Consider the following 20,951-nt stretch of genomic DNA (forward strand, 5'->3'; position numbering starts at 1 on the left):
CTAAACGAATTTTTCTTATGCGAATTTTTGCCCTAGACATTCTTCTGCATCACGATCTTTTCCCTCTACCAACCTTCGTCCTAAATAAACTTCTGCCCTGGGCGAATTTCATGCTTGTAAACTTCTGCGAAATGAGTTTTTGTGCCAAAAACTTTGTCTCACGAAATTTCGCCCGGAAATCGTTCCAAGTTTTTTCATGGAACAGCATCATTGTAAACTTTGAGTGTGAAGGCATTATTTTTTGTCCGCGAGTTGGCCTTTCTTAATGTATCGCTTCTATCGTGTTGGCATGAGCCAGGTAAAGATGCTCTGATGTAGCTCGTTTGTTTTAATGCTGAGACTTCACGGCAAGGGCTGGTATGCTTTTCAAAGGACAAGTACATAATTTTTGTTGCCGACAAGCAACTAACGTTCTCGAGCAGATGATACACAGCATTCTGCAGTAAGTCACAACACGCACAGACCAATATGCGGCTCGTTCGGCCTCGATTTCACGCTCGGTGCTGAGTGGCGACTGTGGCGAACGCTGCTCTGACTTGTATGGCTTCATGACGTGAAACATCCAAGTATTGGTTCATTCTTTCCATGCAACGCCTGGACCTAATATTCATTTCCTAAGATGTTGGGATGCAGAATCATCCCCAGTCAACAGTACACGCTCATGATCGTTTCTTCGCTGGCCATGTGTGTCCACTCGGGTGGTGTCGGCGAGCGTTGCCCTGACCCGTGCCATTCTGGCTGCCCGGTGCGGCCGTCGTGACTGACCAAGCTTCGCGCGGGCCAGCTCCAGTTCGCAGGCCAGCCAGCGGCGAGCACCACCTCCCGTGGCCGCCGTCCGATGCGGCGGGTGAAAGTGTTGCAGTCGGCGCATGCGCACTAGGTCGGATATAAGAACGCTTCTGAGTGGACTGTTGTCTGTCAGAGGCCGGCCATGAAGCTGCTGTGTATAGTGGTGGTGTTGCTCGCAGCCGGTGAGTACCGGGCGGAAGGGGCGTAGCGCGCCGCCCGGGCCTCCCCCAACCCCTGCAGGCCCCTGATGGCCACGGCACGAGCGATGCGCCAATGTGCTTCGGGCTAGATGACATTACTACAACGCATTCCAACAGGTTCTTATTGTCAGCTGAATAATGCATGCATTCATAAGCTTTTTATCACCAAGTACATGCACAGCTTTGATTCTGGAACGGGCACCTCATTACATATCTTATTTTGAAAAGCATCTCACGCAGACGTTTATTTGCTCCATTATTATGGTGATATCAAGGCTTACATGAGATAGGGGGGTACCGCGGGACCCGCGTGTATTACAACCACAATTCCGCAAGCTGCAGGTGCTGGTTAAAAAATGTGGGCAATGCCAGCACCGTCTGATGAAGTCAAATACGCAGCCCAGCGGAGGGAGCGAAATGGGCTGTCACCCCGCTCGCGTTGAATTGTTGGCAGCCGCCTGAACCACCTGCAGGACTGCCAAAAAGCTAACTCCATGTACACGAAGTTTACTTAAATTTCCAATTCCTAAGTAGTTTCATGAGAAATAGAGATGCAATAATGACGAAGACGCCTTTAAGAGGTTTTTAGAAGAGGCGGACCCTTGGTTCGGCCAAGAGGCACTTATTGGTCTAAAATAGTCCCTGTGTGAAAAGAGTTTATTAAATACGGCAGAAAAGCGAAATGGGGTGGGGGGGGGGGGGGGTATGGGCTCCATAAAACCGTAGACCTTTATCAAGTTGCGAGAAACCTTAGATAACACGTGTTCTCCTCTCGCGAAATTCTGAGGTCCTGCGTGAAGCGAACCAGAGGTTTTCGTTATGTTCATGTAGTGTTATGTAGACAACGTTTATTTTCCAATCCAGTAATGTACATATTTTAGTAACTCCAGCAAGATATCATCATTCGGATCTCAGGACGAAATAAAATTGCTGACCACCACAGATGGAACCCATCACTACCCTCATCGAACGGATACCGATGAACCAGGGGAGGGGGCGATACCGCCGCCTGGTGACACGGGTAAGCTGGCCCTGGACAGGGAGGGGGAGGGGGCGATGCTGCAGAGTCTGGTCGTGACACTAGGGGGGATTATCCTCGCCGCGAGTGAAAGTGGTGGGGCCAGGCACAGACTGGTTCACACGGCACATCTCGGTTGGTGGCCGGCCCCGCCTACCGGACCCGGTCAGGCACGCGCCGCCCGAGGGGCCGCAACCCCGCTAAACCGGGCCAGTGGGCAACAATGGCCTCAGTGGCCGCGTTTACACCCAATCTCAGCATGACAACGTAAGTAAAAGTAAGTACGCATCGCTTGCTTTGCTTGTTAATCGCGAATTCCCGCCGCCGCTCCGCCTTGCCCTTTCGGTACACTGCTGCCAGGGAAATAGAGGTGTGTCCAGCAAAGAGCGCCGCAGGGTCGCTACCTGAGAGGGCCAGCACAACGCACGACTCCCTTAAGAAGCCATTTTGAAAACATGCGACTGGAACTGTTGCGAAACATTGCATGGATTGCTGGCAATGCATCGCGCTGTCGGGCCGTATGTTTAGCGAGACTATTGAGATCTATTGAGGATTCACTGAGGACGCTTGTTACTCGGCTTCATTGGAAGAGTGGTAACAGGAAACACGCGGGTCACCCATGCTGAAAGGAAGTGTCCCTCATTTGAGAAATATTTAAAAAGCATACTCAAGTGAAACCTCAGGACAAGTTACGCCTAATAAAAGCACTGAGTGGTGCCGCCACAGTATCGTCATTGCATAATAAGGCCATCAATCCTAATTATTTTCGAGACTGAATTGCGCTCTCAATGCTTTGCAATAGCACTACTCTTCCTCCCTGCAGTTGCGACCGCCGTCGTCATGGCAACCATGGTGCGCGCCTCTACTGGCGCAAATAAAAGAACGTTTGTGATTGGTCCAGCGGGCAAGGGCCTGTTGCCAAAAAGTGCATCGGTTGAAGTTTGAACCAGTGCGATGCATGGATCATCTAATACCTCCATTTTCAAAGATAACGTGCGCCTCAAAAAGAGCCACGGTGGTAAAAGGCATGGGGAGAGGAATCAGAGCAATGACATCAGGCTTCGTCGAATTTGCAGGATAAAAGTTTCATGTTCGAATGTCTTTTTGTCTAAACAGAATGTTTCAAGCTTTCGTAGCATATAGTACACAAACACCTTGACTTATTAGTGTGTTACGAGCATTACGGAACACACACGTTGGGAAAAACACGGGGAAATGGACTGTATTACTCTCAAAGTGGTGAGCAGGGAATCAAATGAGGTTCTTCCGCAGGGCCGGCTATTTCAGTCGACGCCCTGAACTGTTCAGAAGGGTTTTGAAAAAAACGGTATTACTGATCAAATCGTACGCGTTTGATGTAACGACAAATGAAAAACGCAAGAGGTGGGATACTCCCTTCAACAACAGACAATCAGCGGCACGTCGTAAGCCGCGACAGGGACTGGGCCCATGTGAATGGGAGCAGTGGCACACGGCGAGCACATGCCAATACCCACGGAAGGTGGAACGAGCGATATCGAGCGTTCGGAGCGATGACAAAAGTTGACCTTGTGGCCTGCATGATTTCCTTGTCCCTGCTCCCGGGTAGCAGGCAGTTGTGATATGAAACGCTAACAACAGAGCGACGGTATTCGCCAGCCACTGCCAGCATGGACAAGCTCACCGTCTCAGGTTGAGCACGCCCACCTCCTCTCCTATGCGCCCAGCTATATGATCCTGACGCCAAGGTTCTTCAGAGGACAAAAATTCACGGTCATTCGGCCAATTATTCCGAAATTTAAAGCAAATTACAGTTCACAGCACTACACAATCAGAACTGCCGGTGCTTGTGGTGCTGGTGTTCATTACCCGGCATTTGTGAACAAGTCTCCCGGTTTCCGTCTTGTTCCGGCGTCAATGGCTCCGTCTCCGAGTATTGTGTCGTAGCCGAGTAGGGTTTTACATGCAAAACAATGAGACCACATCGGCCTTTATGCCTACCTTGACATGTCCAGATGTGAAATCCCGGTTTTCTGATGAATGAAAGATTCCGTGGGTATTTCATTTTCCGCGGACCAGCATAGTACTGGACAAGGGCCGATGCTATCTATACGTTTAGCCGCCAGCAGCTCATCTTTTTCAACCACCTCTGGACTAAACTCAACAGACATCCAACGGGTGTCCAAAGGTAACTTCGCAAAACAAACTACCGCAAAACTAACAGGATTCAACTACGGAAAAACAAGAAAGTGAAGATTAATGGGTGGGTGGATCTGGTCTGGGCTGTGATAGCCATAATCAATCGAGCAGCTTGATGCGAGACCGTGGCGCCTTACCGTTTGGAAAATTTCTGCCTGAGCTGGATGGTTCTGTCTGTCAAAAAACCAAACGTCTTTGCCGCCCCTCGCCGTTATTTACTCCCACTCTCTCTCAACACTCCTCTCTCCGCTGGCCAGTCCAGTGTTGTCCTTCCCCGGAGGCGGCCGTCACAGGTCGCGATCGCGGAGAGCGGCACCGACCGGCGGCTGACCTTGGTGGGACACTTTCTTCGGCTGCGGTCAGCCGATCCTGCCCCGCTTGCCGCTGCCTGACGTCATTAGCGTGGGGCCTAGCTGCGGTCAGTTGGAGCACCGGCCGCGGTCAGGAGCGGGCGATAAGCCGCACAGATGGCTGGAAGCTCGCTCATGCCGACAGCAGAACCGGTCGGGGCCTCTCTTGACACGTCGCGATGGCGGCAGAAGCAAAGGAGCTCAGGATAAGGCGCTGCGGGGCCTCGCACCAGGTGCGGGACATGGCGCTGTCGCGTGGCGACTGATCGCTTGCGATGCGGCATTGCTGCAGGATTTGGGAGGTGTCTCGCTTACCTTCCCGTGCGAGCTCGCTTGTTTTTCGACATCGCACTGGCATGTTTCGGAGGACCTGAAACGTGATCAATGCTGTCTATGTGAGAGTGGGGGAGCGGCTTCTGAGAAGGCTGGTACCGTCCGACCGGACGTGTTGGCTTAGCATCAGCGGAATTAAGTTGCGGTGGCTGAAATAGGCTTTCGTCAGATAAGTTTCTTGACATGCTGATGTCTTACAAGTTTGTAAGTCAAAGGGTCACAGGCTGCTAAGTTGGCGACATATGTGGAATGACAGGATATTGCCCGCTTTAAATGAGCAGCACCTTGCAGGCTGCCAACCCGCTGCGAGCCCGGTTGGCACTGTAGTATGATGTTCTAACGGTCGGAAAAGGCATGGATATGGAAAATGTTGACAATTTCTGACTTTGACGCAAAAAGACAGGATATCGCTGTGTCAGTAAAAAAAAGGCAGTGGCCAGAAATTGTTTGCATAGTTAAACTTCTATCGCCGCAGCGCTAATTAGCGTGCTACAAAATGATTGTTTATACTTTTCTCGGGTGACACGCTTCAAGCGACCTACAAAAACAAGCTGAACTCGGCAATTCACATTTCAGTGTCATGACTGAATGCCAAAACGCGGCAAAGTCATGTAATGGATGCGCCGGGCGCTCTGCCGCTGCGTGCTCTCCCGGGCTCATGTGACCAGTGCGTGACCCGTTGCAGCGGACGCCACTAGTCTGCGTGCTCTCCCGGGCTCATGTGACCAGTGCGTGACCCGTTGCAGCGGACGCCACTAGTCTGCGTGCTCTCCCGGGCTCATGTGACCAGTGCGTGACCCGTTGCAGCGGACGTCACTAGTCTGCGTGCTCGCCCGGGCTCATGTGACCAGTGCGTGACCCGTTGCAGCGGACGCCACTAGTCTGCGGCGCGAGAAGCGCCAATCACAACGCACCAAGGATAAGGAGAACATCGAAGAGCTCTGCAAGGGTCGCGGCGATGAGTACTTCCGGCTCGAGTTGGACGGCGACTGCAAGGAGGTCTACAGGTGAGTCGAGACAGACCGACCGCTACGTCAACAGCACTGCCGGGCTGGGGGCTGGCCCTGATGTCAGTCTGGGTGTCTGGACTGGAATCATGTGTCTGATGAGCGATGACTCGCGTACGGGGATGTTTCGCTTCAGTGCCTCAGGCCTTTCTGGACGTTCAGGCGCTTGTCTGGATGTTTGTCTGAGTGTCTGAGTCCCGCGTGTCGTCCCCAGGTGCACCAGGGCCGGCTTGAAGCGGATCCAGTGTCCCGATGGACTGGCATTCGACGTCCGCCAGCAGACCTGCCTCTGGAAGAGGCACGTCAAGACGTGCGACATCCTGGAGAGTAAGTCACAGCCCCTGGCCACAGCACGAGGCAGCGCTGGTCCCGGGGATGTCACTCCATTTGGGGCCGAGATTTGACAGCGCAGTACGCTCAATGAGATATCGGATGCGTTGCCAGCGCGACTCTCGGGGAAAATCACCACCCACAACGCTCATGGCACACCGATACTCCCCTTGATTGGAAATTCAGAACGCCAGCGTACCGGAGGCAGATGTCCGCACCCGCCGGCGCTCCACCTGCGGTGCCGCACATGACACGACGACGGTGCCGTCCGCAGAGCCGAAGAAGGTGCTGCCGCTGCTGGCCACCGACGAGCCGCTCTGCCCCGAGGGCCAGCTGGCCTGCTGGAAACGAGGACTGCATCGACAGGGAGCTCTTCTGCGACGGTCGACCAGACTGTGTGGACGAGTCGGACGAGAACGCCTGCAGTAAGTGACCTTCGGCACGGCCGCACAGGGGGCTGACGGGTCTGGGTCGGAGAATCATGCTCGCCTAGGCGCGCTAGTTTATGGGCAGGCACGCGCAACGACAACGTTTTTGACTTCACGATCTCTCAAGACAGCTCACAGCTCAGCAGGCTCGTGAAATAAGCACACATGAATTGAGCCTTAGAACCTTGCCGTTCTAGATGATGGTTATTCCCCGTCATAGCTTTACTCGCGCCCTCGCTGCCACGCTATGCTATTCAACATCACTATTTTCGCTACCACGCTGTTCGCGTGCTTACGGAGCTGCCGGTGCGCGTCCACAGCGGTCGGCGTGGATCCGAACGGAGCCGGCGTCTGCGACCAGACCGACTGCGTGCTGCCCGACTGCTTCTGTTCGGCGGACGGCACCCAGATCCCGGGAAATCTGAACCCCGACCAGACGCCGCAAATGATCACCATCACCTTCCACGGCTCTGTCAACGTCGACAACATCGGCATCTTCCAGGACATCTTCCGCGACGATCGCCAGAACCCGAACGGCTGCTCGGCCAAGGGCACCTTCTACGTGTCACACAAGTACACCAACTACTCGGCCGTGCAGGAGCTGCACCGCAAGGGCCACGAAATTGGCGTGTTCTCCATCACCAACGAAGACGACCCCGACTACTGGTCGTATGGCAGCTACGAAACGTGGAGCGACGAGATGGCCGGCGCGCGCAATATCATCGAGGTCTTCGCCAACATCACCGACGGCACCATCTTGGGCGTGCGCGCGCCGCAGCTGCGCGTGGGCGGCAACACCCAGTTCGTGATGATGGAAGATCAGCAGTTCCTGTATGACTCGTCCATTACGGCGCCGCTGGGCCGCGTTCCCATCTGGCCGTACACGCTCGACTATCGCATGCCGCACAAGTGCCTGGGCACCTCGCAGAACTGCCCATCGCAGACCAGCAGGATCTGGGAGATGGTCATCAACGAGCTGGACCTGCGCGAGGACAGGAACGTTGACGAGCGCCTGCCGGGCTGCCACCTGCTCTCCTCGTGCACCAGCATTCGGTCTGGCGAGCAGTTCGCCCAGATGCTGCGCAGCAACTTCGACCGCCACTACACGACCAACCGTGCACCGCTCGGGCTGCACTTCACCGCCGGCTGGCTGAGCAGCAACAAGGACTTCAAGAAGGAGCTCAACAAGTTCATCGACGAGATGCAGGCCAAGAATGACGTCTATTTCGTCACTCAGCAGCAGGCGTTGAGCTGGATAAACAACCCGACCGAAAGCAACGGCATCCGTGACTTCCTGGAGTGGAAGGAGAAGTGCGACGTCAAGGGCCTGCCGTTCTGCTCGCTGCCCAACCCGTGCCCGCTGACCACCAGGTAAGAGGGCAGCTGGCGTCCCGCGGTCACCAGCTCTCATCGTGGCCGAGGCTGCACGCCGGCTCCTCTTCTACTGCCCCCCTAATGTAGTGATATTCATCTGAGTACACGTTAGTGAATTTGAGGTCTGCATGTCGACGTCTATTGGCTAAAAACCTGCTTCTCGTGCCGCCGAAACGTTGCGCCTCGTCGACATCCTTCACCAACGTGTGCCTAAAATGCGCAATGCACAAGGGTGGGTTGGTGACTATCAAGGTTATGTTTTCCTGAAAGCTGACAGAGTCGCATTTTCGACTGAATTCTCGGTGTTTTCGTTCGCAGGGAGCTGCCCGGAGAGAACTTCTACCTGAACAGCTGCATGGAGTGCCCCAAGAACTACCCGTGGATCCAGGACCTCTCCGGAAACGGGTTCTCCCTGTAGAGCGGCGCCCTGCGCTTCTCCGATGTCACGCAGCGCCGCCCGGCTGCGGGCAGGCGCCGGCTCGATCACTGGCAGCTGATGCCTTCGCCGTTGTTTTGGGCTGTGAGCCGGATGGCTGTTGCGGCCGTGCCCGGTCCGGGTGAGCTGAGCACCTGCACTTCGCCCGACTCAGTTATTTTGTTATTCGTCTGTATTCTATTGTGTAAAGTAAAACTGGGCGCGGAATTGTTTTTGTCAGTGAATTCCACAAAAAACCCAAAACCGAATTTATGCAAAATGCTGCATTTTTAAATTCGTGTGGGCTATTGTGACGAATAATCCACGGCTTTTCTTTCCGCAAGCTAATCGGAAAAAGGAAGGAAGCTAATCGGATTCACGTGTTATCTCAATCGCGATGCATACTGTTCATCTTTTGTTTAGATAAAGCCCATCCCTACAGTTCTTCCAACAAATGATCCCCTCGAGCATCAGTTGACCTCCTCTCCGAACAAATGTGAACTCTAGTCAAACCGCAGCAAACGAACGCCGTTCGCCATCCGTCGGTTAAAACGCGCCCTGCGAGCGTCGTTCGGCCCGGGTCCCTGTGAGCACGCCATCCATGCGACACCTACTGGAGGCGGCGGGCCCGGGCACCACGCGCTCGACAACGGTGCCGCTACACCACCTCGCTGTACCTTGACCGAAAGGCTGACCCCTCCCGCCGTGTGAAACCCCTCCCCTCCCACGCGCCAGGCGAGGGGCGAGCCCTGTCACGTGACGTCCGCCAGGCAAGAGCCGCATTGTTGCAAACGATCGCCATGTTCTGTTCACGGGTGCCTGCCGCCAAATACAAAGAAAGATTGACGTGGAATTTCCTTACGGGCGATGAGGGTGACCAGTTTGGACGAGCCTGACTCACTTGCTCGTGGCTCCGCACTGTGGGTGAAGTGCATGGTCGACCCACGAGACAGGACAGTGGTCTGTTTGTACCCCGTTCGCGTACTGATATGGAAAAATGACGTTTTTTATTCGCGCACCCAAGATGCATAGCGAAATCCCAGACTATCTTCGACTTCTCCCGAGTGATTCTTTGCCAAAGCATTTGAAAAGACATCTCGTGGGACATCTGAGGATGTCATGACCTGTTAATTCGGGCTGTTCCTGAGTTGATTCGTGGTTGATTTAGCCTGACTCGGTGTTCTAAATGCTTCCCCGCAATACCGATGTCTTCGCATGTGGAGACGGCACCCAACCGATCCAGACGGACAAACACGAGAAGGACGACAAGAGGAGAAAGGAATTGTATGGGAAGAACGGGCGTGAAACGTTGCGACTTTCTCCACATGTAACCCAAACATGATCATAATGGGTCCAACGCCCCTCCCACACGTATAGACACTCAGATCTATTACATAAGGCAGCGCAGACGCACTGATTTTCCTAACATTACCGCCTATAACTTGTGTAACTGCGACCAAAACCTGAGGTACAGCTAAACCTAACTTATGCGTAGCCGTAAACGTAACTTCCACCTAAAGAATCTATCAAGGCACTGAAGACGTCAGCCCTACGTAAGTATTTATAGTTGCTTTTTAGCACCATACGCTTCATCTGAATGCATTTTCCACTTATATTTCAAACACATTTTTGCTACATGCCACTAAAGCTGCACATTATTGAGTGCAAAGCTTAGCATGAAAGCAGTGATAACACGAATAGAACGGTGTTTAAAGCTGGAGGCAGACACGGCCACAGACATAGTAGGCACATACGAAATGCGCACGCACGGCTATTGCAATCGCAAACATCTTTATTTCATCACTAGCCTTCATGTTTGCAGACGGTTGCAAGGCTTGGGGACTGGTGCACCTGAGATGAATGCAATAGCACGGCATCTGCAATAGCCACTGCAGCTGGACACGATATTGATGGCATACGCCATTCCCGCATCGATGGGAAAAAACTGCTCGTCCAAAGGCACCACGCACGTTATCTTGCGGGCCATCTCTAAGGCACAAAGGCTGTGGGTGCAGTGGCAAAGGTTGGTTTACCTGGCCTGCCGCCATCTCACCATCGGCACCAGTCATCTCCAAACCACGCCATCTGGCGGGCAACTACCTACCCCACGTCCTGGCCGCCATGCGATGTCGGATTTTATGGCAGCGCACAAACGAGACCGGGCGGGCGGCTGTCCATCGCAGCGTCTTCAGCGTCGATGCAATGCTGGATTTCATGAAAGCTCACGCACGTGTTTGAGCCGATGACAATCCCTTGCAATGTCTTCATGCCAAGGTCACAGAAATCAAAGAGAAAGGCCTCTGACAAAAACTTTTGCCGCTGCGAGTCCTGATTGACGTACGGTTCCATCATGCTCCTTAATCCGGTGACAAAACAATAGACCAAACTGCGCCGTGACCCGAATTGCACGTCATTCATACATGCTCTGCATGCTCTTGTCCGCCCCGGTAGCTCGGTTGGTTCGAGCGCCTGTCTTCCGGTCCTCCCACCTGTGGTGGGTGAGTGCGGGTCACTTACCGCGTTCGCTATTTGTCCTTGGTAAATTTGGCCTGGCAGCGGTTCCACTGCTGTCTGCTGAACTGGGCTGGAGCTGTCTTCCGTCCGCCGAACATTGCGGCCCGTTAAGCTTTCGCCGCCAAAATCTGCCGTTGAGCTGGAATCGCGCGACCGGATGGTATGGGTCAGGGCTCACACGTCAAGCATTGCTTAGCGTGAGTTCCGATCCCAGAAATCCATCCATTCAAAAAGTTCGGCTTCAATATTTTCAAGAATAAGTGTCCAAAATCCCCTTACATAAACCACCTCTGCAAAACTATCAGCATCCCAACATGTCATCAGAGCTGCATCATGCCCTTGGCTGCATGTCGTTCAGTGCCCACAATCCCCTTACATAAGCCGCTTTTGTAAATTCATCATCATCTCGGCATCTTGCGGGGAATCATGACTGGAAAGATCAGGTCCACCTCATGTCCTTCAGACGCAGGGAGGTCATTTCAGAATCGGCACCTGGAGCGTTATGGCATCCCGCCGGGCAAAAGCTACTCTATCAAAGCTGCACGCGGAATTTAAACAGCATAATGTTCGTGTGGCAGTCTGCCTGGAGTTGCACAGTTGTGCTTCAGACGCCAACGAGGTGGTAGGGTCATTTGCTGGGGTTATGAAGTGTTGCACAGTGTCTTCTCGCGCGCTGAACGTCCACCGCAAGAAAATAGCGCCAGAAAAAACCAAGCTAGAGGCACACCCGCAAAAAAGATTACTGCAGGCGGCTGCCGTGGTCTACCAAATTGGCAGTGGCGAAACCGCGGCAAAGTCAGCTTTATTCTGGGAAGTGCCTCTGGAGAAACCGCGACTAAGTCACCGCGGCGCATGTTTTCCTCCTCTCGATCACCGTTGGTGTGAGGCAGAGATGTCGCCCGACCAATGTCAGGTCGGGGAGCTGCACGCGGGCCCGGCCGGAGCTCGTCGCGAGGCCGACCGGCCGACCCGCCCCAAACGCCGGGCGAAGGAACCTCTGGTGTCCCGCGCGGCCGCCGCAGCGCCACCTGTTGCCGCCGGCGCGGTGCCTGGCACGCGGCGCGGGCGGAGCCTGGCACGGGCTGCGGCCGGACGCGGGGCCTGTGGCTCGCTGCCCCCAACGTCGCCTCATCCACGGACGGTGTGCACCGCGCCACAGTACCGCCGCCGAGGAGGGGGAGGGGGCGTCGAGTCGCCTCCCGCCGTCCGTGGCCCCGGTGAAAGTGGCCAGTCTGGGGATCGGATACCACCGGCGCTGCATTACGGCACGGGGATTAGTCCTGTCGCATGACCGTCCTCCTCGAGCGCACACAAATACCCCGAATGACAGGCCGGAGACCAGCTCTGCGGCGAAGGACTTAAGAGCGGGGAGGGAGAGGGCGGAGGGGGGGGGGGGAACTGCAGGTACGACAGTGCACGGACCCTCTTCGAGCCGCACGAGAAGCGTGCCGCCTTCAGTTCATCATGGTGGTCTAAAATATATGCTATTCAGTCAAATGAACAAGTTGTTATAAACTCTACGTTTTCAAAGTCAATAAAAAAATTGCAGTCAATACTCTTAAAGCCCTCACCATGGAGAGTTCTTTATTTTATTAAAACAAACGAATTTGTTTACGCAAAATAACGGCAATGCCCCATTTTCTGCTGCTTCCTGTGGTACAATACGAGTGCAGTAGTGTCTAAAATAAAAAAGTGTCTTACGTCAAGCGTCACATTTTACCTCAAGGACTGCGCCGGGCCGTGGGGGTATTGCTGAGGCTGTAGAGGGCCCACTCTAACCCGCAGATAGCCCATTATTGACTGCGGAGAGCGCAATCCGGCCTGTTGAAAGCCCATTCTGACCTTTAACACGCGCCCGAGTGGCCCGTTAGATACCCTTCGCTCGGCTGGGGGGTCAGTTTGACCCCCTGAGATCTCGGGAACTAAGAGAGCTAGAAACACCAAATTTACCAGGTGTGTTGAACTGTACATGAACTCACTTAGGTCAAGGTTTGCGGATCCTAGATCATCACTTTCAGGTCAAATAAGGTCAAACAAGGTCACGTCTCCCAAGTGCCCTTAGAACCTAGATAACTGTTTCTAAGCAAAAGGTCACATGCTCAGCTGGGGTCAGTGACCTTGTTTAACATTTTGAAGGTCATGGTGACCAAAACCATACAAGACTGCGCTGGGTTTTGCATTTGAATAAGCTACAATGATTGCGACAGGCAGTATGCTCCTAAAAATTCGCTGACCTGGGTCATTTTAGGTCAATGGCTCATCCTGACCTCTAAAAAGTCAATGGAAGATATATAACGCGGACCCTGCTATCAATAAATTTGAAACGATCACCAGAAACTATCCCATACAGCAAGCCCTAGAGTAATAAAGCAAGCTGGTTTTGACCTTGGTCTGACCTTTATACCTGACCTTAGGTCAGCGTAATTTGCTCATTCAATATTTGTGTTGCCAAAGAAAGCATCTCAGAGATGTATGGCTTCGTCTAACACTGTTGTTGCATCAGATTGAACGATTTCCTAGAAATTGACTTCGCTGAAACCATGGCCTGACTTTGACCCGCCATAGGTCAGTGACCTTACAAGTAACGTCTAAATGTTTGATACCAAACGATCTGCCATTTAATTGTCTACAACCATGCCGAATTTGGCGCGGCTGCGCCGCACCGTTCGGAAACCGCTCTGGAAAAAAACTTTCGGGAGGATCAGTTTGACCTCCCACCCGAGCGCGTGTTTAAGGACCCATTCTATCCTTGGACAACTGGGAAACTGTGCACAACTGTGGAGGACAACTGTTTGAGGAAAACAGTTTTTAAACCAGGTGGAATATTTCTCCGTGGTTTGTATGTCCCCACGATTTTACCTCCACATTCCACCAAATCTGGAAAGGCGAAATTTGCTCAAAGGAAAGGAGCACGATTCGGAAAAGTTCCAGGCCATGCAACAATTATTCCGCGGCAAAATGGGACCAACTAATCTTGAAGGAGGACGCGGACGACTACAACGATAACAGTGTGGGTTGCTATGTGAGAGCTGGCACGCGCTTTGGTGCGCAGAGCATGGATCCGTCCATTTTAGGCTGTTGCTAGGGATTTATGCTATCTATCCGCAACGAAACCGGATAGAGGCGATTACACGGCTTTATGCTGTAGGCAACGCACAGACGGTACTCAAACTTACCGCTTACGAGTCATTCAGTGATGTCAACACCGCCTGCCTCACCGTTGCGCCAGCAGCAGACCCGGAAGCAGTCAGCTGTTTTTCGGAATCTGCCGTCAGATACCGTACTACGGCCTCATCTGGGGGGAATCGCACCAAGGAAACTACATAGGCGCATAGACTAAGCTGATGGCGACCAATCCCCGCTGAACGTATTACCATTTCTTTCAATGCTTACGTCATAGCTACAAACCAGCGTGCGGAACTTTCTACAGTGATCCGCCCAGCCAATTTAAACTGCCGCAGGCTACGGTGCCCCAAGGTCAGCCAATAATCCGACCATGTTAATCTATACGCCTATGCAGGTCGTGTCAATCTGGACAACCAGATGTGGCGGCGGCACGACCAAAGCACGGCCTGACGTCGGGGAAGGGAAAATCGCAGATATGTTGGGACGTTCGTTTTGACGACAACTGAACGGAGAGCCTGTCCGCCTATTCCGCGTATCTCCCAAATCTCCGTTGTTTTTTGCAAACGGGTCACCTTCTTGCTCCAACACAAAATGCTCGGCTCTCTGGAGCCAATCTGCAGTCAATCCTGTGCGTGGTGTTCTTTGCTTGCCGCTTACAGAAACGTCGATCGTGACAAATGTTGCAGTGTCTGTCTAGAATTCGTCAGAGAAAGGGATTGTGGGCTGCTCCGATCAGCTTATGTGCTAAGACAGACCTCTTTTTCCTGAGACTTGAAAGTTGACTTGACTGTTAGTCAGCAGGCATCCCGACACAACGTCCACATGCCGCAGTATAGAAGTCAGGATCTGCTCCTATGTCTCAGGCAGCCCAGATGGGGTTTTAGTCACTCAAATTAGAGACCTTTCGACCAGAAATAATCACCTAAAGGCTATGGGGTGCAGGAGTATCGATGACGGTGGGGCAGGACTACGTGCGCCTGGGGGCTACGTGAAGTCTGGGAGGCCGAGTTTCAGTCCGGCCTCTCGGCCCACTCTTGGCTGACGCAAGCAGCTCGCACCGAACAAAGCGGGGTATCACGAGGATTCAGGATAAAGCAAAAAGAGGATAAAAGGGTCGGATGCCCAGGCACGAAAAGTGTCCATGGACGTGCATGCGATGCCTGTAATCTACTCTTCACGCTCAAGAAAGAGGCCTCTCGGCGCGCTAGGCAGTAGTGAAACAGAGTTCAACGAGCTTGTGTGGATAGAAGGAAGAGTCTTGTAGTAGCATGGTATTCCGCTCGGAAATATTGTCCAGGTCGCTAATTAACACTTATACGAACGTGGACACATTGCACGCTTAGCACAGCTGCAAGTGATAGCAGGTGCGTTAAGCGCAAAAATCGTACGTGCACTGCATTACTGTCTCATACTCCACAAACGATATATGCTTGTTTCTATTAAATTTCTGAGGATTGTTTAATACGGCACCTTCAATTAAATAGCATGTGCCAGCAGACCTACTCTGTCATTGGGATGTTTTGTTGTACTGTATGTTAGGAAGCACGCGTGTATTAAGTTATCATTTTTTCCTCCACTACGATCATTTTGGCCTCGTGCGTTTGAAGGTATCACGCTGATAGTAATACACATTCAACATACCTGAAGATACTGGTTAAACGACGTGTCAACCAAAAGTTGGTTACACTGCCAATGCTTCCTCACTGCCGTCCAAGTTTTGGGAATATAACCATTGTTTGTTTGATGGCTTCATGTAACCACTACCTCCAGTGGCGCGGGCAGGGCGGGGAGGAGCACAGAAGGCGTGTGCCCCCCCCCCCCCCCTCTCGTCGTGTCCCGAGGGGCCTTTCAGGCGCCTTAGGACCAACTGTTAAGTGGCCGATTTGAGGTCCAGAGGGCTTGTCAGGTGTCATAATAAGGGGCCCCAGCCCGCACGACCGGGTCCTCAAATGCCAGTCAGAGGGCCCTTTGCACCTATCAGGACCCTCGCGAGTCGATGAAAGTTTCTATGCCGGCTAAGCTCCACCATATCCCGTATCCAACTGTCGGCTCCGCGTCGGTCTGGATTTGAGAGCCTCTTTCCCAGGCAGGGACAAGGCTGTTACCTGCGTTCTGCCTTAGTGGGACCGCTCAGAAAATAAGGTGCCCCTGTGTCGGCTAGGGACTTACAGTGTCTAACAGGAGGTCGCGTGCTGGCAAGGGACCCGAGTCAGCCAGGGACATTGCTCGAGAGGGCCCGAAGAGGGGAGCATGAAGAGCCCCCATTGACCGATGATCAAGAGCCTGATTGAGGGGTTTGAAGGGCTGTCTAAAATCACATCAAGGGCCTGGGCGCCAGGGCCGGGCCCACAGATTTTAGTCATAGGGCCTCTTGCGACGATTGGGAACCATCCAGGACAATGCAGTACTCAATTTCCAGCCAGAGACCGCCCACGCCGAAAAGTCGGCTCCATGCCATGCCGGAGACCTGGGCGCCCATTTCCCAAGCAGGGAAAAGGCCAGGGTTCCGTGATTGGCATTGATCGAGGCCACTGACAGTTTCGGGCCCCTGTGTCGATCGGGGACCCACAGTGTCTTACCGGGTATCCTGTGTCGGCAAGGGACCCCAAATCTGTGGGGAAAGCATCTGCTGATCAGGGACAGTGACAGGACCCCAGATGCCAGATGGCCTCTTGCGTTGATCGTGGGGACCGGCCGTCTTCTGGACTTACGGCATCTCCGTTTTTGCCTGTCGGACGGGATCCCGCTGAGCCGATCTTTCGCCACGTGTGTAAAAAAGGTGACGGTGGTCGGTGCACACGCTGCCTCATGATTCAAATCGCAACAGACGCCAGCACGAAGAATCGGTGAAAAACTGTTAATGGCGGTAAGCCTAAACCTCAAACACACCGAAACTTCGACATAGTTTCAGCTGGGCAGGTTGACAAGAAGGAGGAAAGATAGAAATTCGAGCAAATTCACGATCACAAGGGAGGGAGAAATTTCAAGCGAGGGTGGGTACTCAGGGTCAGAGGCCTTTACTCCAAACGCTGAATGCTTTAACACGCGCCCGGGTGACCGGTTAGATACCCTTCGCTCGAGTGGCGGGGGTCAATTTGACCCCAACCTCCTGAGATCTCGGGAACTAAGAGAGCTAGAGACACCAAATTTACACGGTGTCTTGACCTGTACGTAGACTCACTTAGGTCAAAGTTTGAACTTCATAGGCCATGACCTTCAGGTCAAATAAGGTAAAACAAGGTCAAATTCCAGGTTAGTCTAGAAAGTGCCCCCAGAACGTAGGCAACTGTTTCTAAGCAAAAGGTCATAAGCCTATTTGAGGTCAATGACGTTTTTGTCCTTTTGATGGTCATGGTGACCAAAATCATACAAAACTGCCCTGAGTTTCGCATTTGAATAAGCGACAAAGAATACGCTAGGCAGTATGTTCCCAAAACAAAATGTCGACCCAGGTCATGTTAGGTCTATGATCTGTTCTGACCTCTAAGAAGTCAATGGAAGATGCATAATGCGGTTCCTGCTGTCAATAAACTCGAAATGAGCGCCACAATTTATCCCATACAGCAAGACCTAGAGTAATAAATCAGGTTGGTGTTGACCTTGGTCTGACATTCATGCCTGACCTTAGGTCAACGTTGCTTGCTTATTCAATATTTGCGGTGCCTAAAAAAGCATCTCAGAGATGTATGGCTTCGTCAAACACTCCGTTGATGCATCAGTTTGAACGATTACCTTGAAATTATTTTTGCTGAAACCATCACCTGACTTTAACCTGCCATAGGTCAGCGACCTTTCAAGGTACATCTCAATTTTCTTAGGTCAAACGATCTGCTATTCAATTGTCTACAGCTATGCAAAATTTGGCGCGGTCGCACCGCGCCGTTCGGAAACTATTCTGGAAAAACCTTGGGGGGGTCAATTTGACCCGCCACCCGAGCGCGTGTTAAGATCGCTCTGAGCTCTTCTCTTGCTGAAGGTAAAATGAAGCTTTCCCAAAACTACATAAATAAGTGTCATTCTGTGTGACGTGGAAAATGGGCAGATTACGCATAAACACACCAATCGCTGTGTACGTTTGGGAAACATATTCTAAGGCTCTAGAACTGGTAACTTAGTGTTAGTGAGCAGTGCAGCAGGTAGTGGGCTAACGATATCGGAATGACTCAAGCCATGCTTCAAAAAAGCAAAGCGCAGCAACAATCTAAAGTGCTGCATCATCCCCTCGCTTTTAACATGTCAGAGAAACCCACACATCGAGAGAAGAATAGTTTGCAATGGATACGATAAGAGAGCTCGAGAAATGCAGAGTTTTTAGCGAAACGCATTGCTATGGCAAAAAAACAGTCTCAGTCCAAAAAAGTAGTCTCAAAAAAGCTCTTCAACTGGTGGGATGCGTTTTGAAGTCACTGCAGAGCCTGACAACAAATAAACATTGCAGCAGCACTGACAAGTAGCAGCGGCAAGATCAGTGATATCTGGCAGGTGCAGTGACAGCGAGAAGGCTTTCCTTGAAGCTCTCGGAATGCACAACGCATAAGTCGCAGCGGATATCTGGAGAGCAAGATTTTAAATCTTGGGAATCGCTGTTTTTGTCTGAAAAGCAGATCGCGGATAAATAGATCAAAATGCCCCAAGCGATGCTTCCAGACCATTAATGCTACTGTTTTTGCATGCTTCGACTACCTTCTAGCTAACTGGCTTGTAGCACTAGCTTCGACGAATGACCATATACATATGCAGATTTCGCGCCATGCCGCGAAATGTGCTAGTGCGATGGTGGCGTATATACCAGGTTCTAATACACACCGTTTTCTTGGATTTACGCTTGTTTCCTGAAGCAGATGAATTTGGGTTCTACGGGCATTTACAACCACCCCCTAGCACGCACATGCATATGAAGAGGACGGGAAATGGACCACCAGCCACCGACCGATCTCAAGGCTGCAAGGGATTCATGCCGTGTTGCTGCACGAAAAGCTGTCTTACAGACACAGTTAGTTTCCCATGGCCGACAAACGTCCACGGTAACCCGCACACCACAACTGGTTCCCGTCAGGGACTCCGGCAGCGAGAGGTCGGATCGGCCTAGCGTTGGTCAAACATCCTCATTCGGTGGATGACGGCCGACGGCAAAACGCTTATTTTCACTCGAAGTTTGGTGCCCAACTATGTTTTTTGCTGGAAATTATTATGACAGTCACCAAAAAATATTGGAGTGTACACTGCACCACCTAATATGAGGTCTCAGTGGTAATGTATTTCGTCACACAACACTTTGAGACTGTTAAACGTCCTTTGCCGTACCATACGCCTCCGCAACAGCATTTCAAGGTTTCATCACAACTCGGCGACATATTCTATGACTTACAATTGGTCGCTCGACTCGGTGACAGATCGGCGACAAGTCACTGAATCTTCAATTGTCCACCCGATCGGACGGTTCGCTGCTTTGACCGGCCGGCTTTTCCACAGTTATATACCATAGGAAAGACAATGCTGAAAACGTTCTAGGTGTGGCGATTCATCCGGCCACAAGGACACGTTTCAGTCATTGCAATACTGATTCCATAAATACGAGCGGTGTTACCTCACGCGCCACGAGTAAATGTCCTGCGAACGCGGCATTCGCATTGCAGCTGCCTACGGAGTATCCGGCTTTGTTAAATTCATTGGTGACGCAGCTGTGGCGCTTCTGGTCCTCAGCGACCAGAGGAACAAACATCTTAGGGAAGTTAGCGAGATCATCTGATCGGGATCCAGTGACCCGTGATTATCCAGACCGCTTTCCAACACGCAGAAAACCGCTGATGCACCAGAGCAGTCGGCAGTCGCAGGCATCCAGTCACAGCAGTCGCAGTCAAAGGCACTTCCACACAAAGTTTGCTCGGAGATACCCGGCATCTTTGACCATTCTAGAGGAGTCAATATGAGCGTTTGGGAAACCAGGGATACGGGATTCAATGCCCCGCGGTGCCCGCCCTTCCTGTCAGGGTGCGTGGCAGGCGACGCCACAAAGCCTTAGCAGCTGAGAGCGTCGCAAAGCCCCAATGACAAGAACCGCTCATGGGCCACACTGACCTCCCTAGGCCCCCTGCGTACTCAGGCCTCCACGGCCGCTCACGAATCGCTTTAGCTGATCAAGGCCCTCCTGACCGCTGAGAGCCCCTTCGTTTCTAATGCGCCTCTGGTGGATAGGGAAAGATGAAAAAGTGTGACACCTGCCGAGGTTCGAACCCATGACCGCTTCGTGAAATTGATCAGGTATGAATCTTCGGTCCGCCTGAACTCTGTTCGAAACAATACGCAAATGGGTAGAAATGTTCAGAAAAGAAAGGTGCACATCTTCAGGGGGATATGGATGGGTCAGACCGATGAAGGTGATCTGAAGGTGAAAGATAATGTTTTCCATTGACGGCTTATACTAAAAGCGCGTGGAATCTCCTCACTGAACCCCCATCATCCCGCCTTCGTTTTTCAGTGGATTACAAAAATGTGTTGCATTTAGGCGGAAACAATGCGGTTCAGTGTGATGTGGGATCTGGTGATGTTTGGATCAGCCGTCGTCCTAGAAGCTACTTATCTGTAAGCTGCACAGAACCTTGCACGGCAGCCCAGTGCTGCAAATGCCGTCAAACCGCACAATGGCCAAATTGTGTACTCTACGCTAGGCTCGAGATTCGTAAATTCACCATTCGGTCCCACGTTTTACCCCATCTTCTGCGCTGCATCTCGGTCTGGGGTGGGGTTGCAGCGTGTCACCTAAACAGAGTGTGATGCATGATAAACCGAGGGTCAGGACCGTCACCGACGCTCGTCGGCGAGATTCGAAGGCGACTGCCGTCCAAACGCCGGGCTGGCTCGGTGTAAGTGACCTCGTCACCCACCATGA

General features: G+C 52.3%; 1 pseudogene; it reads left to right on the forward strand.

The window, feature by feature from the left end:
- Nucleotides 1-828: 828 nt before the first annotated feature.
- LOC119100797 (chitin deacetylase 1-like) lies at nucleotides 829-9,268 on the forward strand (annotated as a pseudogene).
- The last annotated feature ends 11,683 nt before the right edge of the window (nucleotides 9,269-20,951 follow it).

This window comes from Pollicipes pollicipes, unplaced genomic scaffold, assembly GCF_011947565.3.
Source record: "Pollicipes pollicipes isolate AB1234 unplaced genomic scaffold, Ppol_2.1 Scaffold_4881;HRSCAF=5763_pilon_pilon_pilon, whole genome shotgun sequence".
Lineage (NCBI taxonomy): Eukaryota > Metazoa > Arthropoda > Thecostraca > Pollicipedomorpha > Pollicipedidae > Pollicipes > Pollicipes pollicipes.